Source organism: Gopherus evgoodei, chromosome 3 (genome assembly GCF_007399415.2).
Source record: "Gopherus evgoodei ecotype Sinaloan lineage chromosome 3, rGopEvg1_v1.p, whole genome shotgun sequence".
Taxonomy (NCBI): Eukaryota; Metazoa; Chordata; order Testudines; family Testudinidae; genus Gopherus; species Gopherus evgoodei.
The window spans coordinates 197,012,413-197,034,413 of NC_044324.1; the positions used below are offsets into that span (position 1 = coordinate 197,012,413).

At 41.7% G+C, this 22,001-nt stretch overlaps 1 long non-coding RNA gene across 1 annotated transcript; it reads left to right on the forward strand.

Moving 5' to 3' along the window:
- The first annotated feature begins 17,539 nt into the window (after positions 1-17,539).
- On the forward strand, positions 17,540-21,793 carry LOC115647598. Its single transcript, XR_003999364.1, has 3 exons — positions 17,540-17,550; positions 19,180-19,184; positions 21,556-21,793. It is a non-coding gene; the product is annotated as an uncharacterized LOC115647598 (long non-coding RNA).
- The last annotated feature ends 208 nt before the right edge of the window (positions 21,794-22,001 follow it).

Below are 22,001 nucleotides of genomic sequence, written 5' to 3' on the forward strand. Positions count from 1 at the left end.
CTTATGTCAGTCAAGAGGGTGTTTTTTCATACCCGGTGACCAACAAAAGTTTTGCCGACAAAAGTGCTAGTGTAGGCAACATCATGTTTACAATTCACTCTTCCATAATACACTTTTCCTTTGATTCCTCTGCTACGCTGAAGAATCTGTTTAGTATCCGCTAGATTATGATAATGTTTATATGATGGGAAACTTGTGGAAGATTTGTCTATGACTACTTGGAGCTGATAACCCATTTTTGGGTAATAGACATTACATCACAACAGCCACTAAAGAATGATGTTGACGCAGCTGTTGCAAATGCTCACAGAAGGGCATCTCTTCCTCTTTTTGGTGATTCTATTAAGCAAGTTAAGCATGTAAACTGGTTTGAGACTAGACTCCTATGACTGTACTGGAAGTCTATTATAAAATTTGTTGAAACATTTTTGCTCCTTTAGATTTGATTTTGCAAGTGAAATTTATTATTAGACCAGAAGAAAAGGATTTTGGAGTTTCCAGAGCAAAATTATTTGCTATTCAGGGCATGTCTACCCCTACAGTTATTGCACAGCAGTAGTATAAGGGGCCTACCATCAATCATGTGTAGGCCCCGTCCTCTGACACCTCAGGCCCTGCCTGCCTGTCACCCTAAGACTGGCCCCCTGGGGCTATTACTTCTGGGGTCAAGACGGACACATGATCAGAAGCAAAAGGTGTCATGTGATCCCTCTAAGAACGCCTCCTACTGCCCTCTACCAATAAGGATGGGTTTCACCACCCACAGGACTGCCCCAAGAGGAGATTTGACCAATCGGGGTGTTCCAGGGCAGGGTGACTGGGATGGAAGAGGGTCATGTGACCCCGCTAAAAATTCCTCCCACTACCCTCTACCAATCAGGATGAGTTTTGGCTGAAAATGACCTCCCCAAGAGCAGAATTGACCAATCAGGGGGAGTTCCGGGGCGGGGTGACCCATCCAGAAGAGGGTCATGTGACCCCCCCTTTAAGAGCTCCCTCTACTGCTCTCTACCAATCAGAGTGCAGCACCACCCCCAGAAGTCTCAGTGCCACATAGAAGAGGCCATTTTGTTCCAAGAATGCATGTTTCAGAAATCGTGGAAATGCTGAGAGGAAACATGGACTCCTTCACCACCCCATGAGAACTTCAGACTTTGTTTTAGCAACAAGAGCCTTTGACCGCCCATGAAGAAAGCAGTACATCAGCAATAGTTTCGAGGAGGAGGAAGAGGGAGCAGTTGAGGGGAGCCCTTTGGCCCAGCTGTTGATAGATATGCCAGAACCCAACTCCTCATGAGGAAGACCATCCCTATGGAGGAAGGCGACCATGGCTCATGAGAGTCACTGGTGGGCAAAGTGAATGGAAAAGACGTCATTCTGGTAAATGTTCAATTAAAATGTGACAGTCGAGGATGGGGGTGTAAAGGAGTTAGGAACAGACTCAGGGTTGCATAAATCTAAAAACAAGCAGTGGTGGCTTATACAGTTGTTTCTTTTCTGAAAATCTCTAGACAGCTCAACAATGCCTTTCTAGAGGCCCTGGAGGCCCTGGACAGCATTGCATCAGACAGAGAAGACAAACCAGGCCCACCTTGTTTTTGCTCAACACCAGTACAAATAATTGATGAGGACACTGAGGATGACAGCTACATGGATTTAAGGAGGAGGAGGCTTGGCATGGAACTAACTGAGACAGGCCCACATCATGAGCATAAAAAAATCATGTGTTCTATTCTACGTGTTGCTGTTTATGCTGTCCTTAATCACTGCCTTAGGAAAAAGCTTTTTGAAGATTGTGAGGGCTGTGTCATGGACGCGCCAGTCCAATGGCACCATGACTGTGTGAGTTGTACTTTGGAGGATATAAACTGCAAGCTCCGGGACCTGTGCATTGTGAAAGTAGAATGAATTATATTGTAAAAGTAGGATGGATTAAAAAAATGCTGTATATAGCTTTAAGCAGAAATAAGGAATGTTGAAATACAGGTGTCAGGAAAAGAAACAGTAAGGCATAAACAATGAATCCACTTCAGCTAATGGTGGAACATTAACCGGAGATTGGAAAAAGTTAGTAAGGAAATTAACTATGTATGACTAGCCTCAGGTAAACGTGTCAATTCTGCTTTCTTTGTCCTCTTGTTAAGTTTTATCTGTATAAAATAAGGTAGTATGGGTCTTGCATGTCACTCACATTATCTGGGTGTATTAGCAGAGCACTGTGCTGATAAAACAGAGTGGTCTGACAAATTGTGAATCCTGAGTCTGAGTTTGACAGTGCTGACCTGTGTTTGGAAAGCTTATTAAACACTGTTACTGCCATAAGTTATGCTTTATGCTTTGCAATGTCTATGCCTAGCCCAAGAAAATTTAGCACAAGGGGTGACCCTGGTAAATGCTGTGCATTTCAGTTGAGACCCTGACACTGTTTTAAAGAAAATGACCAAACCGGAAGATGCCTGCTTACAGCATTATATTGACGGTCCAGTCCGCAAAAAGAGTTTAAAAACCCTGCTTAAGAAAAAGACCATTTGTAAGAAATCTAAAAAAATTAAGTTAGAGAATGGCGAGTGGAGACATATACGATATAAAACGTGGTAGCTGTAAATAAAAATATCTATTGAAAAGGGCTTTGTGACTATCTGTGTTTCTATTAGAAGGTCTGTTGGCCCTTAAATAAGATAAAAGTTTTGATGGAGCATCTTGGCTTGTTTTCAAGGGGCTATGTGTCTTTTAAATAAAAAAATGTTTTGTGAGAAACCAGATCTTCTGTCTATGTGTAAAAGAGACCCATTTACAGCAAAAAAGCTGAAATGTGTATAGTAGAATCTTGTGCAGAACCCCCTCCCCACCAATGTGTTTAAAATAAAAGAAAAAGAGAAAAAGGCTTCTATATAAAACAGGGATGTTTGAGACATGTGTTTGAATACCATACAGCTAGATGTGATTATCCACCCTTGTTTCCATCCGGGTTAAACGTATTACTGATCAGTAATTAAGTTTGATGGGAGTACACCCACAGTAAGGGAGGTGGGTGGGGATGGTGAGCTGTGATTAATATTACATGAAATAAAACCTCAGGAGTTCATGGATGCTATTGGACAGTTTAAATATAACCCCAGGAGTTGGTAGAACTCTATAAAACTCTAGAAAATGGTAGGTGAAATGTAATGTTGATAAATGCAAAGTAATGCACACAGGAAAACATAATCCTAACTATACATATACAATGATGGGACCTAAATTAGCTGTTACCACTCAAGAAAGAGACCTTGGAGTCATAGAATCATAGAATATCAGGGTTGGAAGGGACCTCAGGAGGTCATCTAGTCCAACCTCCTGCTCAAAGTAGGACCAATCCCCAACTAAACCATCCCAGCCAGGGCTTTGTCAAGCCTGACCTCTTAAGAAAGGAGATTCCACCAAGTCCCTAGGTAACCCATTCCAGTTCTTTACCCCCTCCTAGTGAAAACATTTTTCCTAATTTCCAACCTAAAACTCCCTCACTGCAACTTGAGACCATTACTCCTTGTTCTGTCATTGTGGATAGTTCTCTGAAATCATCCACTCAATGTACAGTAGCAGGCAACAAAGCAAACAGAATGTAGGGAAATCATGAAGAAAGGGATAGATAATATGATAGAAAATATCACATTGCCTCTATATAAATCCATGGTACGCCCACACCTTGAACACTGCATTCAGATGTGGTCGCTCCATATCAAAAAACATATATTGGCATTGGAAAAGGTTCAGAAAAGGGCAACAAAAATTATTAGGGGTATAGAATGGCTTCTGTATGAGGAGAAAGCAGCAAAGAGTCCTGTGGCACCTTATAAACTAACAGATGTATTGGAGCATGAGTATTGAGTATGGAGTATTCACCCACAAAAGCTCATGCTCCAATAAGTCTGTTAGTCTATAAGGCGACACAGGACTCTTTGCTGCTTTTACAGATCCAGACTAACACGGCTACCCCTCTGATGTATGAGGAGAGATTAATAAGACTAGGACTTTTCAGCTTGGAAAAGAGGCGACTAAGGGGGATATGATAGAGGTCTATAAAATCATGAGTGGTATAGAGAAAGTAAATAAGGAAGTGTTATTTACTCCTTCCCATAATATAAGAACAAGGGGCCACCAAATGAAATTAATAGGTAGCAGGTTTAAAACAAACACAAGAAAGTATTTTTTCATGCAATGCGGTGTCAACCTCTGGAACTCCTTGCCAGAGCATTTTGTGAAGGCCAATACTATAACGGGGTTCAAAAGGGAGCTAGTTAGATTCATAGAAGATAGGTCCATCAATGGCTATTAGCCAGCATGGTCAGGATGGTGTCCCTAGCCTCTGTTTGCCAGAAGCTGGGATTGGATGACAAGGCACGGATCACTTGATGATAACTTGTTTGTTTGTTCCCTTTGGGGCAACTGCCATTGGCCACTGTCAGAGGAAAGGATACTGGACTTGATGGACCTTTGGTCTGATCCATTATGGCCATTCTTAAGTTTCTTATGTTTCTTACTTGACAGTTTAAATACACTTCTACCCTGATACAACGCAGTCATGGGGAGCTAAAAATCCTTACTGCGTTATAGATGAAATGCCATTATATCAGGGTAGCGGTGGCAGGGCTGCAGTGGTAATTTAAAGAGCCCAGGGCTCCGACTGTGAGGAGGCCCAGGCCCTTTAAATCACCAGCAGAGCCCCACTGCCACAGCCCTGGGTAGCAGCAGCAGGGCTCCAGCGATGACTTAAAGGGCCCAGGGCTCCCCCCGGCAGATGGAGCCCTGGACCCTTTAAAGCACTGCCCAAGCCTGGCTGCTACCGCGCTATATGCGAACCCCAGGAGTTTGTAGAACGCTATTGGGCAGTTTAAATATAACCCAGGATTTGGTTGAACGCTATGGCCACTCTTTATAGCAACTCAAAGTTATTAAAAAATATATTTACAAAAATAAACATAGGTCTAACCCAAAACTGAAATGTTTAAAGGGTTTACAACCCTCCACCATACTTTTATAGAACAAGCATTTGCTGTAAAAACATTTAAAAGCTCTGGGTATTTGTATGGTGTTTACTATGGTTGTGATACATCCAATTTTATTTCAAAACAACCCAAAACTTTAAGCATGAAAGAAACATGTTTAAAAATAAAAAACAAGACATTCACTGATATCAGTAACATTAGGGATTATTGTATATGGTGATTTACTGTTTAATGCTGTAAGAAGGCCCTACAGTGCTGTTTTTTCATTGAAACAGAAAAATGTATTTTAACGAAAAAAATAAGAGAGAGAGAGAGCAGCCCAGTTGTGCAGACAACTTAATTCCCCAACCCCTCAGATCACAAAAGGGAGCTTTGGGAAGAGGTGCCTAATTTCCTTAAGTATCTAATAATTCAGAGTTGTACGTGATCAAATCCACCTGCTAACTACAGACTCTGAAACAAAGAGTTTGGATGGTATAAAAACCTCAGGTTTTTTGGCGACTGTCCTCTTTCAACAGAAACTATCTTGAACAGAATAGCTGTTGGCCTGCACACCTAGGTATGCTGCTTGTTTTTAACTCTGAAAATATATATTTTATAATGTCACTCTTTGTCCATGCTGTCCTTACTTAATAATGGTACCTATCTTTATTGCAGTGTGATCTGTTTAGTATGGAAATAGCAACATACCTGCTTGTCACCATGGCCAGGTAAAACCCCATTTTTAACTATAGTTATGCATAATACTGTTAAATTACAAAACGCCAGATATAACACAGATTGCATAGGGGAATATTGGGGAATAATACTAACTAAAATTTTTGCTTGTTCTTTTATCCAAAGGCCCAAATACAAGTGGGGGAAAACAGAATAATCATGTGCCAGCATTCCTTTGTTCTGTGGAGGAAGATAACTTTCTGCAATTGGCTTTTAAAAGCATGTGTGTGTTTTAAAATATTTTTAATTAGTTAATGTTTAAGTTGTTATTGTTAATTCAGGGAGCCTATGCTAGAGATAGGTGTGGATTTTAAAAAATATTTGGTTGCAAACTATTGATTTGGTGTGTTTAAAACTGCTGGAAGGGTTATGTGTGTGTCATTCAGGGAGCCTATGCTAGAGATATACATGGGCTTTTTAAAGTATTTGGTTGCAGACTGTTGATTTGGTATGTTTAACACTGCTGGCGGGGGTTTGTAAGAGAGATTCAGAGAGCCTATGCTAGAGATAAGTGTGTGGGGTTTTACAGTATTTTGTTTCAGAACAGTTTGGTTTTTACTCTGCAAAATGTGATGTGTTTTTAAAATGGGTTGTTTTAAAATTAGTGTTTAAATTGTTGTTGGTGATTTGGGGGGGTATACAAGACATAGTTATGGTGGGGAATTTTAAAAAGTATTTTATTGCACTTTGTTTTTGGGTGCATGGTGGAAACGTGCTTGTATTTTAAAAAGTCTAGGTTTTAGAGAAACACTAGTGGTAGAAATAAACCAAAACCTGTGTTTGTAGTACAGCCTGAAATGGATTATTTTGTTTTAAAACTATCACTTTTTAAATAGAAAAACACTCTAATGAATATTTTATTTTTCAAGTTTACAAGACAGTTTCATGAGTTTTATAATAATAATGTTATCTGCTCCACAGAAAGGTCAGAACATGAGAGATCCTTAGACCAGAGGGTAAACAAATCAAAAGAAAAAGGAAAGAGACAGCTGAAAAGGAAAATTCACCAGCATCAATGGCTGATGGATGGATGAAGCCCAGTAAATGTTTTGCTTATTGTTTTGGTTTTTTTGAGGTTTTGTATTTTAAGCAAATACATAGATGTAGGTGAGAGAGATGGTAAAGTTAAGTTTTGTAAAATGTTGATCTGATCTAAATTGGAAGATCTCTGTTTTTCTCAATCGGCAGCTCTCCTGACAATGCTGTTGTCAGAACTACAGGGACACCTCCACCAGAACCGCCAAAGAACCAGAAATCTGCTCTGAGACCTTTAATAATAACAACAACAGCACCAAGAGCACAGATGAAGCACCAGAGCAGTCCAAAGCACGTATATGTCAAACCCAAGGACAAAACAAAAGACTTTGGTTAAAAAGCAACCATGCAAACCAGTGCCGGGGCAAGGATGTTTCGTGCCCTAGGCGAAACTTCCACCTTGCGCCCTCCCCTGTCCCCAAGCCCCTGCCCTGAGGCCCCTCCCCGCAGCAACTCCCCCCCTCTGCCCTGAGCGCTGCCCTGCGGCATCTCCCAACACCCCACCCTCCACCCTGAGGCACTCCCCGCCCCAGCTTACCCCTGCTTCACCTACACCCCGAGCACACCATCGCTGCTTCACTTGTCCCACCTCCCAGGCTTGTGGTGCCTAAGCTGTTTGGTGCCGCAAGCCTGGGAGGCAGGAGAAGTGAAGCTGCTTACCCCTGCTCTGCCTCATCCCCAAGCACGCCATCACTGCTTCACTTCTCCCTCCTCCCAGGCTTGCGACGACAATCAGCTTAGGCACTGCAAGCCTGGGAGGCGGGAGAAGTGAGCAGCCACAGCGTGCTCGGGGAGGAGGCAGGGCAGGGGTGAGCTGGGGCAGCGAGTTCCCCTGCGTGTCGCCCTGCCCCTTACTTGCTGCAGGCGGCCCTCCCCATGCTCCCCTGACCCAGCTTCCTCCGCCTAAATGTCAGCGGCGACTGGGGCAGCTGAAGATCCTGCCGCCGTGGTTGCTGCTGAAGAAAATGCCGCCCCCCAAATCCTAACGCTCTAGGTGACCGCCTAGGTCACCTAAATGGTTGCACCGGCCCTGACACAAACACAACTGCAGTTCCTCAGTGGTCAGCAACACACCAAACCCTGAGAAAACTGTGAGGGAAAACACACACATTCACAAAGCCGGAGCACGCACTTTAGAGGTTGTGCATAAAAAAGCAAGGACTGAAAGCTCCTGAAATGCTGGGGTATCTCCTTATGAAGTATCTGAAAATTATTATGAACCACTCTCTCAACACAATAAGCTAGGCACAGCTCTTCGGTATTCTAAAAAGATTTAGGAAAAATATGATGCTTCATTCAGAAAGCTGATGGATGCTGTATCCTCAGGGTGCTAAAAGAAAGGAGGACTGGAAACTACATCAAAAATGCAAAAGCTCTTGTGGCTGACTTTTGGAAAAATACTTCAATTTTTTCAGAGGGTGGCTCTGAGCAGGCGTCGTGGAAAGGGGCCAGGTGAAAAAGGGGCATCCTCAAGGGTACACATCAGCTAAGGCATAAACAAAAGGGGATAAACATTTGGGGGATAAACGGACGGCTGCCCAAGAGTTATGGGCCAGGGTCACTGTAAAAAAATTTTAAAAGGCTAAAGAGATGAGGAGGAGAAAAAAACCAAAAGAGATGCTCCCAGTTGGAGGCTCTCAGACTGATGTGTCTGAGAATGGGGAGGCAGAATCTGATCTGCAGAGTGGTGGTGACTCTTAAACAGAGTCTGATTTAGAAAATTCCAAAGAAGGCCCTCTACATGATTCCCTCTCTACTCCTGATAATCCTTGTGATGGCCCCTTGGAGTCTGACACTCAAATAGAGTCTGACGTAGAAGACACAGCTGATGGTCCCATAGAGAAACCCCCAAGTAACCCTGAAAATGCACATGCAGACCAAAATAGATATGTATATGGAGTGAGTGAGAAGTTGGCAACGGGAATTACCTAGATTTGGGGGTTTGGTGTATTGTGAGGAATTCTGTTTTATCAATCTTGTCTGAATAAATTCAGATCAGTAGGTCATCAAAGCCATACACAAGGGGATAGAGTTAGTTCTCGATGATGTTAACAGTAGGATAGCCCCTAACGATTACATTCACTTACACTTAGAGAGTCGTAATTTAACTAACCCTTTGTTTTCAGTAAGAAGAACTAGGGATGAGCTGTCTGCTGAAGACTTCTTAAATCAGACTTCAAAACTGTTACAGAGTATTAGAGAGATGCATGTTGATGGGACACTGTGCCTTATTGTGACAGTTGTAAAAAATCATGGTCAGGGGTGGCTGCAGAGTTGTACATTTTATCCTCAGTAGTCAAATTATCCATAAAAAGAGACAGTGTTTAGTAGACCTGACTTATACCAAGAACAGTCTGTGTTTTGTGGGCAGGCTCTTGGCTGTCATGTCTGACTGTAAACCTACAGATGTGGAATTGATAGATGGGGCGAGAAAGTTGCGTGAGAAACTGGGGTGGTCAGATCAAAAAAAGATTATGCTCAGCAATGTAGCGTCCTTTGAACAGCATTTAGGAGTCAATATACAGGTGATGCTTTATGCAGCGAAAGGTGGGTGTTTTTTTTTAAAAACAGGCAGTGAACCTCAAGACTTTTTTATCCTGTTGCACAATGGGCTTCTGGATGTGAAAAAGTTGTTCGGTGCAAAAAATTCTTATGAGTTTTGCCACACGTTGTACAGTCATGACCACTCTTGCAGGTATCATTGCCGCCTCTGCTTGAGTGTGATATGCTCAGAGAGCATGAGCATGCAGCTGAGGTGTCCTAGCTGTAGAATGTATTGTCACTCAAAAGAGTGTTTAGACGGACACATTGACTGCACATTGAAAAAACAAGTTGAACGTCTGTCTAAAAGTTTATGTGATAAGTATTAGCCTTACCTGGACAGGGGCACAGGTGTAAAGGGAGGCGTTGTAAGCAGTGTCAAGGTTTGATTACTGGGGATGTAGACAGCCACCTGTGGTTTATGGATAGCATTAGAAAGCCCAAATCATCAGCAAAGTAAATATTTTATGATTTTGAATGCATGCAAGAGACAGGGTTGCATGTGCCAAATTACATTTTTGCTATGTCCCTAAAGCCAGAAAATTTTGCTATGTCCCTAAATCTGGGAATTTCAGGGCAGTGAGTATCTTTCTACATTTGTTAAGATCTTTATTGACAAAAAGTTCCAGTACTACACATTCCTAGTGCACAATTCTAAAGGTTACAAAGCGTACTTCATCTTTAGATAGTTACTGAAGGAAAAGATGTGCATAGAACTGATAACTCAGGGTAGCAAACTAATGTGTGTGAAAATTAAGGCCCTGGGCATTCAGTTTATAGACTCTTAAAACTTCTTGCCTGTGAAGCTTAGCAAGCTCCCACAGATGATGGGGTTGGAAGGTTGCAAAGGGTATTTCCCACATTTTTTAACACATGAGAAAACCAAAATTATGTGGGGCCTATGTCCAGGGTGGAGCACTATGGCATAGACAGCAGGATGCCCAGAGAGAAAGCAGAATTTCTTGACTGGTATTGGGACAACAGATATGAGACGTTTCCCTTGCAGAAAGAGCTCGTGTATTATTGTCAGCAGGATGTCAACATTTTGAGACGGGCCTGTATCCTGTACAGAGAAGAGATCATGAAAATAACAGACAGGGGATATTGTAGAGAGAGGCCCTGGTAAATTCAAAGAGGTAAAATTGTGTATAGATCCTTTCCGGTACATAATGCTGGCATCTGTCTGCATGGCTATGTACAGGTTTATGTTTTTGCAGCCTAATACAATAGCTCTTCTCCCTCCAGACAACTATCACAGGCAGAAAAAGAAATATTCGACCCCCTCCATTCAGTGGCTGTTGCATACTGCTCACAAAGAAAATATACAGATATGGCATGCTTTATGAATGCCCTACTTTCTAGACAATTACGCCGTTGTTAACAGGGTATGCACAGCCTTTGAGTTTAATGTGTGTTTTTTCCAGGCCTGTGCCACCTGTTATTGTGAAAAAGCACAGAATCCTGTGTCAGGGACAACTTTTGGATTTCTTTATTACAAGACGCAGCTCAGGACTGACTATCTGAAAAGACTTGGTTATGTAGTGGGGACCCTCTGGGAGCACAAGTGAGCGGTCATGATAGAAACAGACAGAGAGCTTGCAGATTTCTTAAACAAATTCCAGCTGCCTCAGGCTTTCATGCCTAGGGATGCTTTTTTTGTGGGGGAGGACTAACACTATCCACCTATATTACAAACCTAACTCCGGTGAAGAAATCTATTATTATGATGTTACCAGCCTGTACCCTTTCATAAACAAAACCAAAGAATACCCTATCAGACATCCTGATATAGTTCATGACAAATTTGGACCCCTCACAAATAATTTTGGAATTCTGAAAGTTAAAGTGTAACTCCCATGAAGCATCTTTTTCCCATTGTTACCTGTCACAGTGGATGGAAACCTTATGTTCCCACTGTACCAAACCTGTACGGAAACCAAGCAGTGGGAGACGTGCATCCATACTGAAAAAGAGAGGGCCATCCTGGGGACTTGGTGCATGGTGGAATTTAATGTGAAGGGGCATGCGGGATGGCTAAAATCTATGAAATCTGGCATTTTCAAGAATAAATCTGCTAAACATTTTCAGAGTACCTAAAATTACACCACTGCAAAAAACAAGAGGCTTCAGGATATCCCAGCTGGTTCACAGGTGAAGAAAAACAAAAAAAATATGTTAATGATTTCTACCGGTAAATTCAATCAAAGAACAAACCTATCCAATACCAGCATCATGAGATTCCCTGATAAACTCTTTCAGTACCTGTTTTCTCCCAATTATGAGGTTTCATACTGTGAGTTTATCGATGATGAAACAGTGTGTGTGTCTTGGAAGCATGCAAAACATCGCTACTCAGTCTTTGGCAATACTAGTGTCTTCATATCCCGTTTTACCACTGTTTATGTCTGCTTAGAACTATACAACCTGTTAGGCAGGCTGCAAGAGCAGTGCCCATACCATGACTCAGTGATATTTGTGAAAAGGGAGGGTGACTGGAACCCTCCTCTGGGGGATTATTTAGGAGACCTCACAAGCGAGATCCTGCCAGATCAACACATCTCCGAGTTTGTGTCAGCCGGCCAAAAAACATATGGATACAAGCTGTCGGGAGGAAAGGCCTGTATGAAAGTCAAAGGGATTACCCTGAACGTAGCAAACTATGAAAAGATCAGCTTTGACAGTTTGAAAGATTTATTTCTGGACTATAAGGAGGCACTGGGAGAGAACATCCCAAAATAGATAGAGGTGCAGCAGCCCTCTATTGTAAGGAACAAAAATCAGTGGCAAATAGAGACAAAGACCCTTAAAAATGCAGAAAGTCATTTACAACAAGAGGGGCCTTGGAGAAAGGTTTAAAACCCTGCCCTATGGCTTTTGAAAATGATACAAGGTTGAAACACCCTTTTTCTGTAATTTTTGCAGAGCCTAACAACTGCGGGAAAAGTTATTTTATAAAAAATGTGTTGGATAATGCAAAACGAACATTCTCTGTTATGCCTAAGAACATTGTGTGGTGTTACAGTTGCCCTTTATCAGTTTTGTGGAGTGGTTGCCCGATGCTTTTGACGATGGCCTACCAATAAAGTAAATATTATTTTCATAGACAATCTGATGAACTCTGCTTGTGAAAGTGGTGAAATTGAGAAAGCCTTTACCAAGTATGTGCATCATAGGAACTTGAGCTTTATGTATATAGTTCAGAATGTATTTTGTCAGGGAAAAAAGAGTCACACGATTAACATAAACACAAAGTACATGGTTCTGTTCAAAAACCCCAGAGATAAATTACAAATCGCTATGTTAGCTCAAGAATTGTACCCCGGCAAAGCGCAATACTTTCTAGAAGCTTTTGAGGATGCTACCAAAAGACCTTATCCTGGTGGTGGATTTAAATGTTTCTAAAACAGAAGCTTATAGACTAAGAACCGGTCTTTTCCCTCCAGACTGGCCAGCAGTTTATACTTCGAAAAGAAAAACTGCCAGGTATAAAAAGAAATGAATTATCAGCAGGTCTTTTTTAACAGCCAGGGTTGCTGACCAAAAACATGTCTAGCTGTGTGAAGAGAAACCTGGTCCTTTTAAAATTACTTAGCAAATCGTCCCGCAACACAGGAATGCAGTACTGTGTTCAGCCTCTGACAATTTAGTAGCATCCATCTCAGAAATAGAACTCAATACCTTAAAAGGAAATGTACCTTTGACACAGAATCAAGTGCGTGTGCTGAAAAAGAGACACATGCTTATAAAATGTGTAATAATAATGTGTGTAATAAAAGGGTTTCATTTAAAAGAAAGAAGCATCTGGTGAAGCAGTCCAAAGGGTTTATCAGACCTCTGTAAAGTTTTGCTATTCTTCAGATAGCGGGGCTTTTGACTAATCAATAATGGAGTATGCAGAAAAAATGTACCTGGTGCCCAGCTGCCAGTTGGAGCAATTAAGGGCTCCCTCTCCATTGGAGGAATATATGAGAATGACCACAACTCGCTTACTGGATGCTTAAATGAAGTCTGTTCTTCAAAGGACTGACTTATCCGAATTCAAAAAGTCTAAACTTTACAGTGCCATGCTTCAAAGGTACCTAACATACGTGAAGCAGAGCGATGCAGATGAAGGGAAAATAAGTTTGTTTCTACCGAGTGTGGAGGGGCCACAGTCATATTGACAAACCTGAACAAGTTTTATTAATTGCCTGATTTAACACAACCTTTTACAGCCACCTGTGAAAATGTGCACCATGACCCCTATCATTAGGGAGTCTGAGCTGGTTCATTCTTCCATTTTGTCCTCTTCCAGATTTTCTTCTTGAGATCTGTGTCTCAGACACAAGCAAAAACAGTTTATGCATGATATATTTATTCCTGCAGGGCTACCAATGTGTAAGTTCCAAAAGGCCTCTGAAAAGGCATCATCGAGCTGTCCAGAGTTTTTCAGAAAAGAAAAGCAGAGGTAAGCCCCCCACTGCTTGTTTTTAGATTTATGCAACCCTGGGTCAGTTCCTAACCCCATTACATCCCATCCTCAAGTCTCAACCGTCACTGATTAATCGTTCATTTACCTGAATGATGTCTTTTCTGTTCACCTTGTCCACCATTGACTCCCATGAGCTGTGGTCGCCTTCCTCCAGAGGGGTGGACAACAAGAGGCCATCACACCTCTTGAGCTGCCTCATAAACCTTTGGGTTTCAGGAATGGGTTCCAACATATCCCTCAACATCTGGGCCAAAGAGCTCCCCTCAACTACTCCTTTCTCCTCCTGTCGCTGATGTAGCACTTCCTTCATGAGTGGTCGAAGGCCCTCGGAGCTAAAACTAAGTCTGAAGTTCTCATGGGGGTGGTGAAGGAGTCCATTTTTCCTCTCAGCATTTCCACAATTTCTAAAACACACATTCTTTGAATGAAATGGCCTCTTCCATGTGGTGCTGGGGCTTCCAGGGTAGGTGCTGAACTCTGATTGGAAGAGGGCACTAGGGGAAGCTCTTAGAGGCATCATGTGACCCTCTTTTGGGTGGGTCACCCTGCCCCAGAACTCCCCTCAATTGGTCAAATCCACTCTCGGGGAGATCCTCTGTGGCAGAAACAGATCCTGATTGTAGAGGGCAGTGGGCGGAGTTCTTAGAGGGGTCATACAACCCTCTGCAGACCCAGTCACTCCACCCCATAACACCCCCCAATTGGTCAAATCCACTCTCAGGGCTGTCTTATGGGGGGCAAAACTGATCCTGATTGGTAGAGGGCAGTGGGAGGAGTTCTTAGAGGGGTCACATGACACCCTTTGCTTCCGGGCATATGTCCATCTTGACCCCAGAAGTAATACTCCAGTGGGGTGGGTTTTAGGGTGACAGGTAGGTGGGGCATGATGGTCAAGGGGCGGGGTCTATGTTTGATTGATGCTTGGCCCCTTATACTACTTACTGGAAGCTGAGTTGTAAATCTACAGTGCTCCAGTGTGTCACACTCACTGACCATGTGGACCCTGCTACTACATACTCAAAGTTCCTTACTGCACATTGACATACTGCTGATTCACACCTCAGTATGTCAATGCACACTAGGGAATTTCTAGTACGCAGCGGCAGTTTTCACATACACAGTTAATGCATGGCATGCTGCAGCACTTGCTGCACAGGCTGTATAGGTATAGACATGCCCTCATGCTACCTTTAACAAAAAAAGATGCAGGCTGTACTCAGTCTGTCCCTTAGGTATTTGTATGCCCCTGTCTCCCCATCACCATAGTATCTGAGCATCTTGCAATACTTAGTGTAGTTATTCTCACAACACCTGCTGTGAGGCAGGAAAATATTATTTTCCCCATCTGAAAAATGGGGCTCTGAGGTACTAAGAAAAATTATGGCAAAGCAGGAAACTAAATTCAGCTCTACCAAGACCCATGTTAGTGCCCTAATCCCTGGATCATTTTTCCTCTCTGCAGAAGTAGAAGTACAGAGCAATATAAAAGACCTTCCAGTAAATGTATCCCCCATCCCTCAATTTAAGTTGAACTCAACTATCCAATCTAAGCCCATTGACCACACGATTAGCGTGACTTAGTTCCCCCCTTACTCCATGTATAACCTTCTCATACACTCATTTAAAAGTATATTTAGTACATTAAACACTTAACACCATTCCCAAGAATAGAACAGACACCTTCCAAACAATACAACTTTCAATGCCTTATAAACCTACACTGAGGCAAAGTTATAAATATGCCAATGAGATCTGTCCACAGGTAAGAGTCTCTTCAGTTTGTCCCTTTTCATTAACAAGGGGACCCAGAGATTGTTCCCTACAGGCCTTCCAGTTCTTGGGTTTACAGGGGATATATTAACTCTAACTTATGCAAGTAGGAATCATTAAAAAAAATCACATGTTAATGCTAAATCTCATCCTGACTTTTCCATATGACAATTCTGCAACACGCAGCACCTTCTGCAGCCTTTACATAGACTGGAGGACTTAAAGGGACACCTTCAACTTAAAATCTAGTCCATTTCAGAAAATGGCTTTTGAAATCATTTCAGGTGATACATCTGCCCCTGAGAGTTTTTGTGGTTTTACAATCACATTTTCCTAATTATAAACATGTTTATTCTTTTTATGTCTGAAAGATCCATAAAAGAACAGGGGGAAAGATTTAGACCCTGAGCTGTAAGTGTTTGCAGCATCTATAATGAAAACAAACTATATACAAATTGCTGAACAAAGCAGACAAACTAAAAATAGAGATGAATCACTTCACCACCACCTTTGATTTTCAGGTATACTCAGCTGAGGTGTTTCTGTATCACAGTAGGTTTAAAAAAGAGAAGGCAGACAGAAATTAAGCTGAAGGTGTCCCCTTGGCTCCAGATAAGTAGAAATGAATTGAATAAAACTGGAATCAAAGAACAGCAGTTCAGCTAGTATTGTTTGGATTTCATTCACAAATTACCATCTCCTTTCCTTGCAATAAATTTAGGATCCAGACTAGGGGCAATATCTCACTATGCACCCACTCCCAATAACCACATTAACTAACAGATGTATTGGAGCATGAGCTTTTGTGGGTGAATACCCACTTCGTCGGATGCATGCATGCATGGTCTGTTAGTCTATAAGGTGCCACAGGACTCTTTGCTGCTTTTACAGATCCAAACTAACACGGTTACACCTCTGATACAATAACCACATTGTGGAATTTGGGAAAAGCGCAGACATCTTAGTCTTCCACGAAGAGCAAGAATCAGGCTAAGTCTTCTATTTAATAATGTAAGACTTTAATGCAGGGCCTGGGTGAGTGGGAAAAACCGTGAGAGGTTATTTTGACCTTGTGTTAGGTAAGAATGGAAAGCAGACTGTAGCAGAAAATTGCAGAGAAAAGTAAGATATCAGGAAGGAATATTTTTAAACAAAATGCAGCTGTTGATCATTACTGTATATAACAAAAGGTATAAAAGCTTGCCCTAATTGTTTATCTAAAGGATACCTGCCTCAGGAGGGGGAATACCTGTCCGTGTGTACTCTCTTACGCATATTGCAATTACTCGCAATAAAGCTGCCTCTGGCTTGTTGCTTTAAACTCAGAGTGAGGACTGTGTTTTCCTCCACAACATTAATGAGAATTATGTGCAGGCATGATAAAGAAGGACAGAATATTCTTCTTGGGTAGGAGTCAGAAAAGTATAGTCTTACTGGCTTTAACAATATAGATTACCATGTCCACTAGATGTCTCCATGAGTTTATGAAAGTCACATACAAGAAGCCATAGATATGTTCACTTACTGTTTAGGATGTATCCAGCTTCAACTGATAAAACCAGAAAATATCATGATTGACTGAAATAACTTTTTTTTACTTCAGCTTTTGGAGGAACTTCAAATGGTACATAATAGGCAAAACATAAATGAACGCCATCAGTCTTTCAATGCACATTAAGATTAAGAAAATGCCCAAAACTAGGGTTACCAGATAGCAACTGTGAAAAAATGGGACAGGGAGTATGGGGTAATAGGCGCCTATATAAGAAAAAGTCCCCAAAAATGGGACTGTCCCTTTAAAAACCAGACACCCTACCCAAAAGGAAAAAAAAATCAAACCAACAGGATGTAGAACCATCTTGAAGTTTCGATGTGTACTGGACATAGCCTAAAGTCGTGACTGTTATTATTTTTTTTAATGAAGTTGTGGGTAAAAATTAAAGACAAATATATGAAGCAATTCTCCAGCATATACATATATACAAGGGCTGCAGATTCAGGTTCCCAAGAAGTCAGATATTGGACATGATTGTGTGGGAAATAGCAGGAGAGTATTAGTATAAACTGATGAAAATCGAAATTTTTCGGTCAAAAACTGCTAAAAGCCAAAGAAATCTTTGTTTTTAGCTGAAAACTTTAAAAACGAAACATTTTCTAGGAAAGCAGATACTTTCCATGAAAACTAAGTTTTTTTTTAAAAAAGCTGATTTTCCATTAAAAAAAGTATCAATGGAAAATTTTTGATCAACTGTACTCATATCGCATAACCAGGTAAAATTTATTGATTATTTAGAAGTGTGGACTACAGTTACGGAAACAATCACTGAACAGTAGTAAAATCTGCCACACTTTCACACTGGAAGAACTTCAGTTATAAAAGAGGACATTAAAAATTAATTTAAATGGTACTTTTTTTTATCTTTTTGGTGAACATAGTCAAAAGATAATATTTTTTTTGATTGAAACACTTTGAATGCAAAGAAAGATGAGAAGACTGAGAAATTTGGAGATGGACTACCATATTTGCTAAAGGCAAAAAAAGAAGGGGTGAAACCATGACCTCAATGAAATCAACAGTAAAACTCCTGTTTTCCATGTGGCTGGAATTTCACCCAGCATAGCTGAATCTCTGTTGTCCTGAACCTCATCTAGTCCTTTACATCTGCACAAAGTAGGAGTAAAACCCTGATATTCTGTTTGGGATGTATTTTATACACACTTTTTCCTTATTTATAAATAAATACACAAGGTGCAAAGCAATGGAGAATCAGGTCCTATGTATTAACATAAAAAAGAAATTGAGTACATTAGGGGCCTGATGATGGCAGTTTTTCCGCTCACTATGGTGAGCTTTAGATTAGGCACTACAAAAGCAGACTTGGGGAGACTTTGAACAGATTAATACAAATAAGATTCACTTTGAGGGGGCTGCTAAAGAAGCTGCTGAAGCCCACTGAGATAGAAAACTACTAGATTCACCATCCATTTCACATAGGAAATTAATTTAAACCATAAGAAAACAAAAAGAGTTCTGCTATAAACAATGGACCAAATTCTGATACCCTTCCTCCTGATGAATAGTACTTTATTTCACAATCAGTGTGGCTGTAGTATCAACAGCAATTACACCAGATGCAAAATAGAACAGCAGAACTACTTGTAGAGCAAGGTGCTATTCACTGAGCATGAGCAACAGTATCAAAATGTGGCCAAGTGTTACCAGACTAAAAATAAACCCAGCAGTTTCCAAGATACATAATGAGATTTTTTTTTTCATATTTGCACAATAGGAAGGGAGCAGCGGGAATGGAGGCCTGTATGATCCAAAAAGAGAGTAGTGGCTTTGACTTGCTTTCTTAAACATTGGAGTTAGAAAAATGCCATATATGCCTAAATAGAATATGAGAGTAGAGATCAGAAATGCAGCTTGCACAAAAAGATTGGTTTAAAAGTTAAATATGAAGGTCTAACTTGCAGATATTTTTGTAATTTTAACAAATAAATAGCACTTCTAATCATTGCTCATCTCTTTTTAAATTGTAATAAGGTTAGTGATGTGGTTTATAAGAAATCAACACTTCATAAATAATCAAGATGTGCAATAATCAACATCTGTGATGGTCTTGGTAACTACTGGAATTCAATAACTGGCGATAGTAGTATTTGTTCACATTTTAAAGTTCAAAAAGTGGTGAAAGGCCAGCCTGGGTTCTAAAAGAGCTGATAAGCTAAAAATGCACCTGATGTAAATAGTGTTACCTAGCAGCTCTGTGTTCTTGGGGAATCAGGGCACAGTACCCAGCCTGTCTGACTCATGAAAGACACCTTCATTCCCCGACTCTGTTGAACCAAATCTGCATCAGAAGGAAGACTTACAAAAAGCAATGAAAAGGCAATGGGAGACACACCTAAACCCCTGGGATAAGGATGATAATATTAAGGAAACTCCCCTAGTCTCATTTGCATCAGAGTTGGGACAAGGAGGCATCTCCATTAGCATACAGAATGGAGAACAGAGATTCCAAGGCAAGAACCGCATGGAACTCTGGGACCAGAAAAGCAGGGAGGCACTGCATGATGGGGGATCTCTGTTCCAGATGTTAATGAACCCATGCCTGCACACAGCCAGCTCAGTAGTTATCAGACCAATTCTAGTAATAAATCCTTTATTGGTATCCCAAATAGCGAAGCTCCCTAATTACATTGTGAGCTCTGTCCAAGGAACACTGCACTGCCCAAAGCCAGGAATGATCAGCTCCCATGGTCTAGCCTGCACAAAACAACTTTGGTATACTCCCTTGTTTACACATAAATAAATCTAATGTTCTCCCTTGAACCACTGTTTTGCTTAATCATGTTAAAATACTTGTAAAAAAAAATAATTTATTGTAGCTAATTAAATAACCAGGACTAATATCTGGTAATAATATAACATTATTATTAACCAATAGTAGACTGGCCTAATTATAGGAACCATACAATTATATTGTTCAGCATTACATATAGTCCAATTTAACATTTATAGATATACAGTTTTAACAAGCAAAAAGGACTTTCAAATTGACAATATTCAGGGGTAAATTCAAATTGATAAGTGATTACTTAAGTGACTTTAGAGTGCAAAAACTTCTGTTGAGTAGTAGAGAAGACAGACTGAGTTGTAGTAGGATAGTACAGCAGGAAGGACTTGTCAGTTTCTTCAGGTTCCAAGTTGTTAACAGATTATTTCCTTATAATCCTTATGATACAAGTGTATGAGCTATGGACCATAACATTGGTTTGTTTCCTTAATGTATTTGTTGGCTTTACAAGTTTTAGATAGTTAGCTAGTTCTTTTTCTCCAGGCTTCAAAAGAAGGAAGTGAACTAGAGATCCTGAGGATAATAGAACAATTTTAATCAGTGAGTGATCACCTTTGTTCCATTTCTAGGTCTCCCACATCACTAATGTCAAACAGACAGAGTGATGCTGTGAATTATTACTGAGTTCTTGTAATCCCAAAACAGATTTATTGATTTTTGGCCCAGAGATTAATAACTGGACAATTCTACCTGAAAAGAAAAAATGTAATGTTAGCAAGCAGAATGTTTTGAGGTGACAGAAGAAAGGAATGGAATGCTGGAATAAAAGGAATGGAATATAGAAATCAGAACGTTCCATTGCAGTTGGAAGTTGATAACTAGCTGCACTAGGCTGATAAGACCATCTCTCAGTAGTGTCCCCTTTAAGAAAAATGCCAAATGTAGATTACAACAGGGGTGGGCAAACTTTTTGGCCTGAGGGTCACTTTGGATTTTGTAAATTGTATGGAGGGCTGGTTAGGAGAGGGGGTTCGTGGCCTGGCCCCCACCTCCCTTCTGCCACCGCCACTTCCCCCCCCAGGACTCCTGCCCCATCCAACCCCACCTCATTCCCTGATGGCTCCTCTGGGACCCCTGCCCCATCCACACAACCCCACTCCCTTTCCCTGACTGCCCCTGGACTCCCTGCTCCTGACTGCCCCTTGCTGCCCCATCCAACCCCCCCAGAACCCCTGCTGCCCCATCCACACCCCTGTCCCCTGCCCACCACCCTGAACTCCCCTGCCCTCTATCCAACTCCCCCTGCTCCCTGGAGCACCACCCTGCCTGGAGCACCAATGGCTGGTGGCGCTACAACCACACTGCCAAGCTGGAGCTGGGCCACACTGCTGCCACTGCCACCATGCAGCACAGAGCACCGGGTTAGGCCGGCTCTGCAGCTGCACTGCCCCAGGAGCTCACAGCCCCGCAGCGCAGAGCATTTCACCAGCAGCAGAGAGAGCAAGATGAGTCTGTGCGGGAGGGGGGATGGAGGGAGGGCCAGGGCTAGCCTCCCAGGCCAGGAGCTCGGGAGCTTGGCAGGCCTGTCCCATGGGCTGGATATGGCCCACAGCCTGTAGTCTGCCCACCCCTGGATTACAAAGTCAGCATGGATTCACCAAGGGCAAGTCATGCCTGACTAACCTAACTGCTTTCTATGATGAGATAACTGGCTCTGTGGAAGAGGAGAAAGCAGTGGACTTAAGCAAATCTTTTGATATGCTCTCCCACAGTATTCTTGCCAGCAAGTTAAAGAAGTATGGGCTGGATGAATGGACTATAAAGTGGATAGAAAGCTGACTAGATCGTCGGGCTCAATGGGTAGTGATAAATGGCTCCATGTCTAGTTGTCAGCCGGTTTCAAGAGGAGTGCCCTAAGGGTCGGTCCTGGGGCTGGTTTTGTTCAATATCTTCATTAATGATCTGAAGGATGGTGTGGATTTGCACCCTCAGCAAGTTTTCAGATGACACTAAACTGGGAATAGTGGTAGATACACTGGAGGGTAGGGATAGGATACAGAGGGACCTAGAGAAATTGGAGGATTGGGCCAAAAGAAATCTGATGAGGTTCAACAAGGACAAGTGCAGAGTCCTACACTTCGGATGGAAGAATCCCATGCAGAGCTACAGACTAGGGACTGC